The 13,674-nt window shown below is 49.9% G+C and overlaps 1 protein-coding gene across 1 annotated transcript in view; it reads right to left on the bottom strand.

Moving 5' to 3' along the window:
- Window positions 1–13,674, bottom strand: part of LOC146861089 (aryl hydrocarbon receptor-like) — an 867,902-nt gene that overhangs the window by 66,818 nt on the left and 787,410 nt on the right. The window lies entirely within an intron of this gene.

The raw sequence follows: 13,674 nt of genomic DNA, 5'->3' as shown, positions 1-13,674 counted from the left end.
TGGGCTGACATATGGCGCAAATATCATCCCACTGAACTTAGTTTTACCTATCTTTCCATGGTACATGGCTCACAATCGCGGCTGGACTGTTTCTTTGCCCCAGGGATAGATCTTCACAGGTTCTCCCATGTAACTCATCTGCCCCGGGGTCTTTCCGATCGCTCTCCGCTTAGACTACAGTTCCACACCCTCTCCCGTAAAACCCCCTTCCGGTGGTGGATGTCACCGTGGCACCTCCGGGACCTGGCATACCAGGATATGCTTCACAGAGCAGTCACTACATACTTAGAGGATAATGGCCCCACAGCTCCCTCTCGGACTATTCTATGGGAAGCCCTAAAACCGACAATTCGAGAGGTTTAGATTAGTTATCGCACAAATGCAAAGCAGGCGCGACGGGAGCTGTTGGAGGCTCTAGAGACACGTCAAGCGTCACTGGCTTCACAACTCAATAACGATCCTAACCAAGTTATTTGCCGAAATCTGCTGCAGGTGCAACAGGATCTTTGGCAACATCTCATGGGCGAAGCGAAAGAGATATGGGAGGCGTCACAGCACCGTTTTTATCAATAGGGCGATAAGTCCAGTAAGATGCTCCATAGACTCTGCAAAGCAGATGCATCTCCGGCGGTTGTCCATGCCATTCACGATACTGACGGGTACCTCCACACGACACCACAGGGAGTTGCTACGGAATTTGCAAGACACTTTACTACCCTCTATACCAGGCACGAACAAATTTCACCGGAATTGATCGCTGAATTCTTGGTGGATATTCCTCCCGTCGTCTCCCTGATCATCTCCGTGAACAACCGGACGCTCCCTTTCCAACAGAGGAACTTACGGGGGCCCTCAATGCGCTTCATCCTCGCCGCGCTCCCAGACCTAACGGGTTCCCAATGGAATTCCTAAGGCCGAACATACACACGTTAGGGCCCCATCTATTGGCAACCATCCGGGAGTCTGCAGAGTCTGCCATTCTGCCAAGGAACTGGCGCCACGCAGAAATTGTGCTTTTTCACCAGCCTGGCTGACCCCCGGAGGATCCTTCCTCGTATCGCTCCATCTCCCTTATAAATTTCAAACCAAAGCTATTGGGGAAGGTGTTAGCTGATCACCTGCGAAGCTGCTTCGGTGAATTGATCCACCTGGACCAATCGGGCTTTATGTCACACAAGGCTACTCGGCATAATATCCGACTGGTGCACAGTACCATGGCGGCAGCCCTGACGCTGGGTCGGCCAGCCGCTTTGCTTCTTGCCGACATAGATAAGGCGTTTGACTCCCTGAGCTACGTGTATTTATTCCAGCTCCTCGAGGCGATAAACTTGGGGCCTCGCTTCTTGGCTTACGTGCGACTGTTGCACACGGAGCTGACGGCGTCGGTCCGGGTCGCGGGACACCATTCACAGCCCTTTTCTATCCAGTGGTGCACTAGACAGGGTTGCCCCCTGTCCCCGTTATAGTTTGCTTTTGCGATAGAACCCCTGGCGGCGTGGGTTCGGAGGGATCTGGTCCTTCGAGGGTTCGACTGGTCCCAGTCACGCTCGGACCGTATAGCTTTATATGCAGACGATTTCCTCTTTTTTATGACTGATCCCTGGTACTCGGGTCCCCGTATACTGGAAATCCTCAGGGTTTTCTGGGGAACTTCGGGCCTCCATGCTAACCCCACCAAATCTATTCTGTCCCCAGCGTGCGGGCATCAGGGACGCGACGCCTGGACATCGCAGCTTTCCTGGGCAACGGAGGGCTTCAAATATCTTGGTATATATATTTCCCCATGTCTGAAAGTCTCCTGGGCACGCAATATCTCTCCTTTACTGGCTAGCCTTAGCAACGAAACCACCGCGTGGTCCTCTCTCCTTCTCGCCCTGTATGGGCGCTCAGACATTTTTAAAATGGTATCGCTGACCCATATTCTGTATCGCCTCCAGAATTACCCATATTCCATTTCGCGCTCATGGTTTGCACAAGTAGCAGCCATACAAAATAAATTCATGTGGAGCGGCGGGGCTATCAGAGTGGCGCTCCGTACATGTACGGGATTGCCGCAGCAGACGTTTATGCCTATTATGTAGCGTCCCATATTATGGTAATAAACGAATGGTGGTATTGCTCCCCCACAGATCCAGCATATTCGGTGGAACATGCTGCTATGAATCAGGTCCTGCTACTCCACTTAGTATACAGCTCGGTTCGTCTTGACCACCTACCACCGGCTGGCAGAGTCGTGATACAACTCTGGCGGGCTAAGACCCGACAGATGGGCTGGCGAGGGACACTTACTCAAATGACTCCCTTGTAGCAGGGCACATATCTTCGATCCGTATCAACATTAATGGGGTTCAGAGGGTGGGACCGTGTCGGGATTTCGACCCTTGGTGATGTAATGCGGGGCACCACAATGAAATCTTTGCAACAACTACAGGACGATTTCGATTTACACAAATCACAATTATATAAGTTCCTTCAACTCCGACACGCACTTCTACCCCAGATCCACACATTAGAATCCCTCCCTGAGTTTCAACCCTTAGAGGGCCGACAGCTTACAGGAGACATAGGACCCCACAAGATCAAACAGGTCTATCTGACGACACATAAATACACCCACCACACTGGACAAGACAAGGCTTGCATGGCAAGGAGATATACCTGAAATCACCGACGATGATTGGGAGGAAGGCATCGCCAGCCCTAGGTGTGCGGCGGTGTCCATGCACTTTCGGCTTATCCAATTTAAGTACATACACCACGCATATTACACTAGGGTACGTCTATGGCGGATGGGCGTTATTCAGGCCCCCATGTGCCTGAGGTGTGATAGGGAGGAGGGGTCATTTTTCCACACGGTTTGGGGCTGCTCGGCGTTACAGCGGTTTTGGCGCCGAATTTGTTTGTGTCTCCATCAGGTGCTGTCATGGGATCTCCAGCTCGACCCTCGCCTTTTCTTGTTACATTCCACAGAGGACATTGGGGGAAATAGGTATAAGCAGCACCTCTTGTTTTTAGCACTCACGGTGGCCAAGAGGGATATAGCGCAAATGTGGAAGGCAACATCGCCCCGACCTTGGGTAAATGGAAAACTGAACTAGATAAATGTATGGGGGCTGAGATTGCTGTTTTTGAGGCCCGAGGATGCCCCGCTCAACATCGCAAAATCTGGACTCGATGGGCAGATTATCGTGGTATCGACCTTCCCCCCCTGCCCGAGTCGGATCCCTGAAACTGAATCGCTATGTTTTTATGTACTGGTATATCCCCACTGAGAGTTCAAAAATATGTGTATGTATATATTTAATGTGGCACACTATGACGACTGCACCGCTTGTACGAATATGGAGACCGGAACCTGTCTGTAAGTTTTTCGTTTATGTCACCTACGTGTTCGGTGGGTGTTGTTATATGTCAGAAATATGGTTCTTGACACAAGCTCAAAGTACATCTCTCTGGCCATGGTGGAGCTGCGACCCCTACATATTGCAAAATAACCAAATAAAATTTGTTATTAAAAAAAAAAATCTTAATATTCTAAGGTACAGTGGGCAGGTTAGTTCAGTAAACTCTTGTAATAAGAGTGTTACAAATGGGTGCCAGACCTCTCAGAAAGTGTCTCCTTCTGACCTCAGCGTCCCTAAGAAGTCCCAAATTTGATGTAGCCAATTCAGTCTTGTCAAGACAGTGATGTTAGTGGGTAAGTGAGTGGGTTGGGAAGACCCAAAAGTATATATGATAGAAATATGGGGAGCTGAGTCTTAAAGCTCGTATCGATCTCTATTAGAATTTCTTCCCAGAATTGAGACAATTTTGGGCAATCCCAGAGAATGTGTGTTAGTGTTCCTATTGATGCGCTACATCTCTAGCATCTATTGTCGCGTTCAAGATTGAATGTGTGTACTCTAGCTGGGGTCAAATACAAATAGGTAGTTATTTTCACTGCTGTTGCAGTGCTAGAATGCGCGCCAAAGGCAAGCCCGTCTGCGCCCGTCCGCGCCCAGCCGGGATCAGGGGCCACGACCCCTGGCAGTTCTCATAATATCCTCAGCTACAGTGCTCAGTCACTCACGGCTCTGAGATAAGCCACCGGAACTAACTGCCTATATTCTATGAATATCACTAACAACCCCTCCAGTTGCTCCTTTTGTCACTACAAACTTCAGCCCTGCTGGAAGGATGCTCCCGCACTTGGCCCTCCCTTGAAACTCTTCCTCCTGAACTGTCGCTCCCTCTCTAGACACTCCACGGAACTTACACTTTTGTTAGATGACCTTAAACCAGACGTCTTATTCCTGACGGAAACCTGGTTACACAACGAAACCGATCCAGTCATCATCCAAACCTTACCTCCTGGCTATTTAATACAAAGGGCTGACCGTAAGACCGGAAGAGGTGGGGGACTAGCCATAATATTTAAAGACAACCTTAGCTGCCGGTCCTCTACGGATGGCCCACTAGATTGCGAAAGCATGCATTTCTCTCTAGAAATCTCACCTACCTGCACCTTCTCAGGTCTTTTGCTTTACGGTCCCCCAGGACCTATTGGCCAATTTCTCAATTGTCTCCCCATACTTGTGGCAGATCTAGCTCTGACCTCAGCGAACTTCACAATCCTCGGTGGATGATCCCTCCAACCAACTGGCCATTGAGTTATCAACCTGCCTATCCGCTCTTCAAATCAAACAGAAAGGCTTCACCCCTACACATGACAAAGGCCATCTCCCTGACCTAGTGTTTAGTAATGATCAGAAGCTCTCGGTTGGCGCTCCCATCCCCCTCCCATGGACCGATCATTCGCTAGTTCCCCTGGTCTGGGAGACTTGGGTCCCTAACCACCCTCAGAAGGCCACTTTGACTCTTGAGAGGAAATGGTCGAATCTCTCTGCTAGCCAATGGACTGATGTCCTTAATGCCACTAGACCACACAATGACCCTAACCCTGAGTTGGCGAACAATAATTTCAACTCATGGATCCTTAACTCATTGGACACGCTCCTGCCAAAAAAAAACTCCCATAAAAGATTCAAGCAAAAATCTGCTCCATGGTTTTCTCCTAAGTTAAGGAAACTCAAACAGTCCTGCAGACAATTGGAAAGGAGATGGAGACAGAATTATGAAGAAGATAGGAAACCTGATTATAGAGCAGGAATAAGAACCTATAAAGCAGAGATCAAAATTGCCCAAATAAACTTCTATGAGGAAAGGATCAATGCAGCCACCAACTCGCCTAAAGAGATTTTTCTGATTGCCAAATCTCTGTCCACCATACCGCAGGAACCCCCCAAAGAGGAGGAAGCCCCACTGCGCTGCAATGACCTAGCCGAATACTTCCACCATATAAAATTCAGTCGATCTGTCTGCCTTTTTCCCCTTATGTGCCTGAGTCTCCCGATCCTAGCACAGGAAAGCTACATCCTAAAACACAGAGCTTTGTAGGAGAATTCCGTCTAGTAGACGCAAAATCCCTGGACATCCTTCTGTCTAGGGTAACTTCTGGTTCTCCAACGGACCCCGCCCCTCCACAGTACCTCACACTAGTATGCAATACAATTGGCCCAGTCATCCTAGACATATTAAACTCCTCCATCACCTCCGGCACAGTGACCCTGGCTTGGAAATGTGCTCAGGTTAGAGCCCTTCTAAAAAAAAAAACAACCTCGACCACTCGAATATGGCCAACTACCGCCCATCTCTCTCCTCCCTTGGCTGAGCAAGCTAATTGAGAGACATAAATTCTACATTAGTCTATCATTTGGAATCTAACAACCTGCTTCATGTCTCTTAAACAGGGTTCCGCCCTCAGTTAAGCACAGAGACGCCCCTGCTAGCAGTGACTGAAGAAGCCAGAAGACTTCTGGACCAGGGCGGCTCGGCAGCTATCATTCTTTCAGACCTCAGTGCCGCCTTTGACACTGTTAACCATAACATCCTGCTCGAGCGGCTGGAAAATATGGGAGTGGGAAATATGGCGCTCACCTGGTTACAGTCCTTCTTAAAGGATCGATTCTTCCAAGTCTTTGAGGGAACCGCCACATCCAGTCGATGGCCACTCAGCTGTGGGGTTCCACAGGGATCGTCCCTGAGCCCTACGCTTTTTAATTCCTATATGGCCCCATTAGCTGAGATAATCCTTCCATTCGGCATAAAAATCATTACCTACGCAGACGACACCCAACTGGTGGTGGCACTAAACCACCCTGAGGGATCATCCTGCGCTCTAGGTGCCTGCCTAGAGGCGGTAGCCGAATGGATGGACCGTTCCCACCTCAAGCTAAACAGGGACAAGACCGAACTAATGTTCTTGGGTAAAATTCCATCACCCACCTCGACACTCATTTGGACGACTAGTCTTGGCCCCATGCCCATACCAAAGCAACAGATTAAAAGCCTTGGCATATGGCTCGACAGCTCCCTCTGCTTCAACCATCAGCCCACCAAGCTCTCTGCTACTTGTTTTGGCCTGATGCGGATGCTCAGGAAAATTCTTCCTCTGCTCCCTTTTCAGGCGAGGAGGATTATGGTACAGGCCCTCATATTGTCCCGCTTGGATTACGGGAACGCACTATATCTGGGAGCCCCTCAGTCTACTGTCCATAGACTTCAAGTAATCCAAAACTGTGCGGCTCGCCAATTGCTCCAGATTCCCCGGAGACAAACAGCAAAACCTGCTCTGAGGAATCTCCACTGGCTGCCCATCCGAGCCAGGACCCATTTCAAAGCTATGTGCCTGGACCACAAAGCTATTTGGAAAACCGGCCCTCATATTATTCAGTCCTTGGTCACCCCCTATTAACCCTCTAGGAATCTTCGTTCCAGTTCTGCTTTTCTTGCCACTCCCCTGAAAGTCCAAAGATCTAGGTGGGGTGGACGCTCGTTCTCTCTGAATGCCTCCAACCTTTGGAATGCCCTCCCCCCCACTCTCCGAGGAGAACCTAATCTGCTGGTCTTCCGGAAACTGCTCAAAACACACCTCTTTATCTCAGCACACTAGCAGGATTCTCTCTTTAAGTCTCTCCGCTCCGCCAAGCGCTAGGAGGCCTCAGGGTAGCTAAGCGCTATACAAATCCAATTTCTTTCTTTCTTTCTTTCTAGACGAGTTGGGAGCTGAGAGCCTGGCCCTATAGTAAATGTCTCTCCATTCCTTTTGGGTCAATTCCCTCCCAAACTCCCTCTCCCAATGGTGCTGTGCTGCGGATTTCGACTCTTTCTCCGGGCCCTGTAATAGTTTGTATAAATCTGTAACTAACCTTTTGTTGGTGTCTCTACTAAGGAGCCATCTCTCGATTGCGGTTAAATCTCTCTGCGCTGCTCCTCTCAGCTCTGGGTCCATCGCCCAATGTCTAACTTGTGTATAACGGAATCTCTCTTCCTCTGAAAAGACCCTGTTTGCCCTTAAAGAATTTAATGGGATAGGGCCTTCTTTGTCCAGTAGATGGCCTAATGATCTGTAGTCTGGTTTTTGCCATACCTCAAATTCTTTGCAGTTCAGCCCTGGCGTGAAGGCTGCGTTCCCGACTATGGGAGTCAGGGGGAACGGAAATGTTGTGAAACCCCTCTTCGCCACAACCACATGCCAGACCCTAAGCGTGGGAGCTGTGATTGCTGATAGGTAGAGGCTGGGAGTGCGACTAGACTTCTCAAGGAAGGGGATCTTCCACAGTGGCGAACCTGTCAACGCCTTGTCCATAAACAACCAAGCTTTCTCTGATTCCGAGCGAGACCATTCCACTATGTATTGGAGTTGGGCTGCTTGAAAGTAGCTTTGTATAGATAGTACTCCCAAACCTCCCTCCCCTGTTGGTAGCATGCTCAGCTCTCTTTGCATTCGAGGCCGCTTGTTGGCCCATACAAAGGAGCAGCATGCCCCTTGTAATTCCTGAAGTGCTTCCGGAGGTGGCCAGAGAGGCAGGGTCAAAAACACGTATAAAGTTCTTGGGAGGGCCGTCATTTTGAGGGCCGCAATTCGTCCTAACCAAGACAGAGCATATTGAAGCCACCTGCCTAAGTCTGCTTTCGTCTTTTCTAATAAATCTTTATAGCTGATCTTTATGATCTCCTGTATTGTCGGTGGTAGGCGAATACCCAAGTAGGTGATGGAATTTTGCCAACTGATAGAGTGCGCTTGCTGAAGGTGGTTCTGCGTTTCAGGGGAGACTGTCAGGCTCAGAGCCTGTGATTTGGATATATTGTTGTAGAATCCAGAGACTAGCCCGAAGCATTCCACTTCGGCTAAGGTTTCTGGGAGACACACCAGGACTGTCCAAGGAGGCAATGACATTGTCCGCATAGAGCGAAATGCAATGGTCTTCGTCCCCAAAACGGATACCGCTCACGTGTGGGCTGCCTCTCACCCTTTGAGCAAATGGCTCCATATATATTGCGAAAAGCAATGGGGAGAGAGAGCACCCCTGTCTAGTGCCGCACCGATTCGGGAAACAATCCGAGGTTCTGCCATTTACCTGGACTGACACCTGTGGCTGCTCATATCTACTCAAAACCCAGGTACAAAATCTATCCCCAAACCCAAATTGCTTCAGCACCGCCGCTAAATACGGCCAATGCACTCTGTCAAATGCCTTCTTGGCGTCTATTGAAAAGAGCATCAATTCACGCTGCTTTTTGGGGGCTTTATCTATGAGATGGAGGATGCATTTAGTGTTATCTGCGCACTGCTTATTTGGTATAAATCCGGCCTGATCCGGTGCAATCAGTCCGGGCATTAGTGGTGCCAACCGTGCTACTAACATGCCGGTCAATGATTTTTCATCTACATTTAACAGCGAGATCGGTCGGTAGGACCGGCAAGCTGTCTTATCTTTTCCTGGCTTGCAGAGATGGAGGCCGGAAGCATTGATGGAGGAAGGGCACGCACACTTGTGATTTCATTAAATACTTTAGTGAGCAGGGGAGCTAATATGAAGCAATGTATTTTATAGAACAGGGCCAGGAAGCCATCCGGGCACGGTCACTTATTAGGCTTCGATTTCGATATCGCGGATATGACCTCTTCTAGCCTGACAGGCTGATCTAATGTGGATGCCTGGTCAACTGTTAATTTAGTTACCGTATAATTCTCCAAGTGAGATGCGATTGAAGTGGACGTAACATCTTGGGCCGTATATAGATCTCTATAAAAATCTTAGAATCTAGCAGCTATCTCCTCATCACTGGTTATGCTGTCTCCCAACTCGGATCTTAGCTCCACTACCGTGTTGGCTTGGCGTTGCCCCCTGAGTTTAGTGGCTAGTATTTTCCCGCATTTGTTACCCGGCAAATAGTACGTGTGTTTAAGACGCAGGATTTAGTATTCCGCGTAGTCTAAGTCTAAACCTGCAAGCTGCTTCGTTATTGCCTCCAATTGTCTCCAGACCCGTGGTGCCCCAGTACGCTGATGAATGTGCTCAAGCTCCTGTACCCGAGTCTAGAGTTCCATACGTTTCTCTCGTCTAGCCTTGGTTTCGGCAGCCGAGATCGCTATCAACTCCCCTCTAATTACTGCCTTTAGTGTGTCCCAAACCATTACAGGAGACGTCTTGGGGCGGTTATTAATCTCTAAATAGTTCTTAATCGCCGTCTGTATTTGTTGGATAGTTTCAGGGCGGTGAAGCATAAGCTCTCGCAATCACCAACCGCAAGAGCCTCTAGGTTGAGGTGGGAGAGGAAGGTCCAACTGGATCGCCGAATGGTCTGACAGAGCTCTTATCTCTAAAACTATTGTTCGCACTGCCTGCTGTACCTCTCTACAGCCTAAAAGTAATCCAATTGTGCGTATGATTGGTGTGCGTGCAAGTAGAATGTGTAGCCTCTTGCCTTGGGATGGGACTCTCGCTGTAGATCTCTCAGGCCCAGTTCCCATAGCCATCGGGTTCCTCCTTCACTAAGTGCCCCCGAAGATCTGTGTCTCCGGGTCGAGCGATCAAGGTTGTTGTGAAATACTAGGTTCAAGTCACCCCCTAGTTGTACCCAATCGTCACTTGCTACCATGATCTCCTTCACTGCGTCTTGTAAAAACTGTCCTTGTCATTCATTTGGGGAGTATATTGATTCCACCAGGAGAGAGTGCGTGCCAATGTGTATGCGGTAACCCAAGAGGCGGCCCTTAATTTCTGCCACTTTTACTTCTATCTTCCCTGGAAAGAACCTTGAGAACAATATTGCCACCCCACCGACTTCTGTGTTAAGGAAGAGAAGAATTGTTGTGGGAACGCCCTACTTTTAAGTCTATGCCAGTCTTTGCGAAATAGGTGCTTGTCTTGCAGGAAAGATATGTCTGCCTGTGTGTTTTCCAAATATGAAAGAATCGCCCTCATCTCTCCGTGTTATTTAGTCCCTTAACGTTAAGGGTCACTACCCTTAAAGTCTGAGAGTCTGCTATTCTTCAGGGTTCCTGGGGAGAGCTGTGTGAGTTGATGTGTTTACCTCTCCGTCTACAACTATTATCATGGGGGATGCATCATAATCGAGTAGCAAATACATAGATATACTAGTTAGCAGGCACCCATAATTAAATCCCAAAACTAACCCCCCAGTTAACAAAAGTCACTGGATCAAGAACAGTCATGGATTCACCATGCCCGTATCAGCAAGGAGTCTATAAGGTGGGGTGATGTGGCAGGTCTTATTGTCAGCCCACTCTGCCCCGGGCCCCCCTGCCAGCTCTTTATGGTTGCTACGTCACCACAAGCCAGATCATTGCTGCAAATGTCTGCCGACAACTTTGCCAGGAGAGCTTTCCTTTCAGTCACCATTGTGTCCGGGTCTGGACCTGCGGCCCGCCTCAGGTATCTTCCTCCATCTCTCTCTGTTTCCTCTTGCGTGTTGAAGGGAATCTGAAGTCGGGAATCCTGGAGTTTGACCTGCAGCAGCTCCGCCGCCTTGGAAAGGGAACGGAGCTGTCGAAGTTGACCCTGCCATTTAAACACCAAGCGAAATGGGTAACCCCATGAATAAGGCACTTTCTGATCCCTCAGGAAGCTAGTGATTGGCCGGAACGCCCGTCGTTTCATGAGTGTTGAAGTCGCTAGGTCCTGATATAAATGGAGAGTGTGGCCATTGAATTGGATGGCAGACAGTTCCCGGGCCTTTTTCAAGGTTGCCTTTTTAAGCTGTGCCCACATGTCAAAATGTCTTGTGCACGCCCCCCATCAGAACTCCAGTTGTCCACACTGTGGGTCCTGTCCAGTCGGATTGGTTCTGCAGAAGAATCGCCCATGATTTGCATGAATAGTTGTGTTACAAACGCTTCGACATTGTCTCCTTCTGCCTTTCTAGGGGCCCCCCAATATGAATTTTGTTCCTCCTGGAACGATTCGCCAAATCATCCTCATGGGCCTGTAGGTCTAGCTGTTGCTCCGACAGACGTATGATTTCCTGCTGTAGTTGGACGATTTCCTCGTCATGTGAGGTGCTTTGTTCCTCGAGGGTATCAACTCGTTGTTCGACATCTGTCACCTCTTTCCACACCACCTGTGATTCACTTGCCAGGTCACGTTTAGTTGCCATTAAGTCCTACCTCAGGCTTGAGATTAGGGACTCCAGATAAGACCGGTGCCTCTGTGTCTTCCAGTGATGGGGAGGGGGCTCTGATTTGTCCTCCTTTATCCACGCTCTCTTGAGCCCCTCCCGTTTTAGTAAGCATATCTTTAATTTTGAGCCCCCCTTCTTCGTCCTGCCTGTCGCCATTGCTCTGAGTTTTGTGCGCTATTTTCTTGCTCCTGCAGTGGACGCCAGTGGTCAGCCCTTAAAGTGGGGACACCCCCCTTTTGAGGCCCACACTATATGTCTCAGGCGAAACCCGCATGCACATCTCCCACTGCCACGGGGCGGTCGAACCAGGGGTTGTGTTCCTATGTAGGGGATCCCGATGTGCCCCGATAGGCCGTGGATAGGCACTTTGTGTTCTTCACCTACCGCCGACTCCGCACGTAGTCCCTGCAGCTCTGACCAAGGAAAGACTTTGTCAGTTTGTTGCTGGCTGGCGTCTTGAAGTCCGCATTCAGTGGCTATGCCAGGGTCCTCCCAATGTCTTGATCTCTCGCCACGCCTGCTGGCTCCGTCTGTGGTCCCTACAGGTGCGGGCTAGCCTCAGCGTTATGGGTATGCCCTGCCTGAAAGCTCTCTATGTATGTCCCTGCGCAGGGTCGGGGAGCCCAGCCCCTCTGAGTCCACGTGAGCCTCCTTCTCAAGATGCGGGTGTAAATGGCCCAAATTGCAGAGGCCCAACTGCACAAAAGGCCTATTTGTGTCCAACTCGCCCAGAGTCTTTTCTGTCTGGCTCCTGTGCACAGGCCCGGGGCCTCCCGCAAGCTCCCCATATCAGTGGTGTTTCCCTGTCTCAGGACCGCGGGAGCCCAGATGGCCCCAGCACATACCTGACTCACTGCCGGGTCCTAGTGCAATCCTGATCCGCCTGGCCAAGACCTGTGTGCCTCTGTCTCGGCAGGTGCGGCAGCCCGGGTCCCCCTGGCCCCAGCTCGGCGTTCTGTCTGCTCCACGTTGGCGTCCCCCACTCGGGGCCTGGCTCAGCATTCACGGACTCCCCTTGCTCCTCCACCGCTGGGGGATTCAGTGCCAGGCCCGGCCAAGCCTCTCCCTCCGGTCATGCTGATGCTAATCGCTTCTCCTCAGTTGCGGCGAGCCTTCCTCCTTCACAACGTGATCCTGGATGTTGACCGGGTCTCCTAAACTGCAGATCCGGTCGAGGTCAAAGTTGGGCAAGGGCAGGAGGAGGCTCCCAGCTCAGTTAGGACAGAGCGGCGGCGAGATGCGACTCAGTCCGCTGCCGTCTTGGCCACGGCCGTTAGTCTTTCTCACAGGCATATTTCCAAACCGGTATGGATGGATCAGTCCTCAACTAGCCTTTCCTTTGCAAGGCTTTTGTACCCCTCCGTACTATTCTAGGCATATGTTGTAATGATTTAATGTGCTGGTCGAGCCTGGCAGTTCTATCTCCATGGTAGTGTCTTGTTGAAGACAGTTAGAACCAGGAGAGCTGACAGGCTGGCAGCAAAGGTTGGTGGTGCTACGCTTTAAGAAATCAACATCTCAGAAACTTACCAGTGTCTGTCTTCTGTAACACTGGCGACGAGTGGCGCTTGTCGGGGACAAGCTCACCACCAACATCCCACTTCTTGGACCCACGGACTTCATTTTCTGCATTCATGGCGCCCTGAGTCGAGTGGCTAGTGTGGATTGCTTTCTCTTCTGGTCGCGAGGATTTCAGGTTTTTGTTGTTTTGTTCCCGTTTTTGAGTGAACTTTTGGCTTGATTTGGGCTCATTTTTGGGGATTGCTCTCCCAATGGCTTTCTGGGGTGCATGACAAGGCTTGCACACTTGGTCATGCACACATATGTGACGCGCAGGTTAACGTACCTGCGTGTCGCCATTTTGTTGTCAATCTCCATGACAACAAGGTGCGAAGCTGCTCGAAGCCGGATCTCCGATTCACAATGAGATCCGAAGACTGAATTATTTACTGGAAAACAAATCCAATGCGCCTCAGGTACAGTTTTACCTTGTTTTCACTGCTGCTGACATTTTTAATTAGCACAAGACTTTTAAGCATTTTATTCTGTACCACATGTTTTACTCTTGCCAACTCTACTTTGAAGTAAGTGGACATTTTACTTGGCCATGTGGTGCACCCTGCTCATTTAACTACTTCATACATCCTG

Source organism: Triturus cristatus, chromosome 3_1, assembly GCF_964204655.1.
Source record: "Triturus cristatus chromosome 3_1, aTriCri1.1, whole genome shotgun sequence".
Lineage (NCBI taxonomy): Eukaryota > Metazoa > Chordata > Amphibia > Caudata > Salamandridae > Triturus > Triturus cristatus.
Note: the sequence above shows the minus strand (reverse complement) of the source record. Positions and strands in the feature narration are given on the sequence as shown.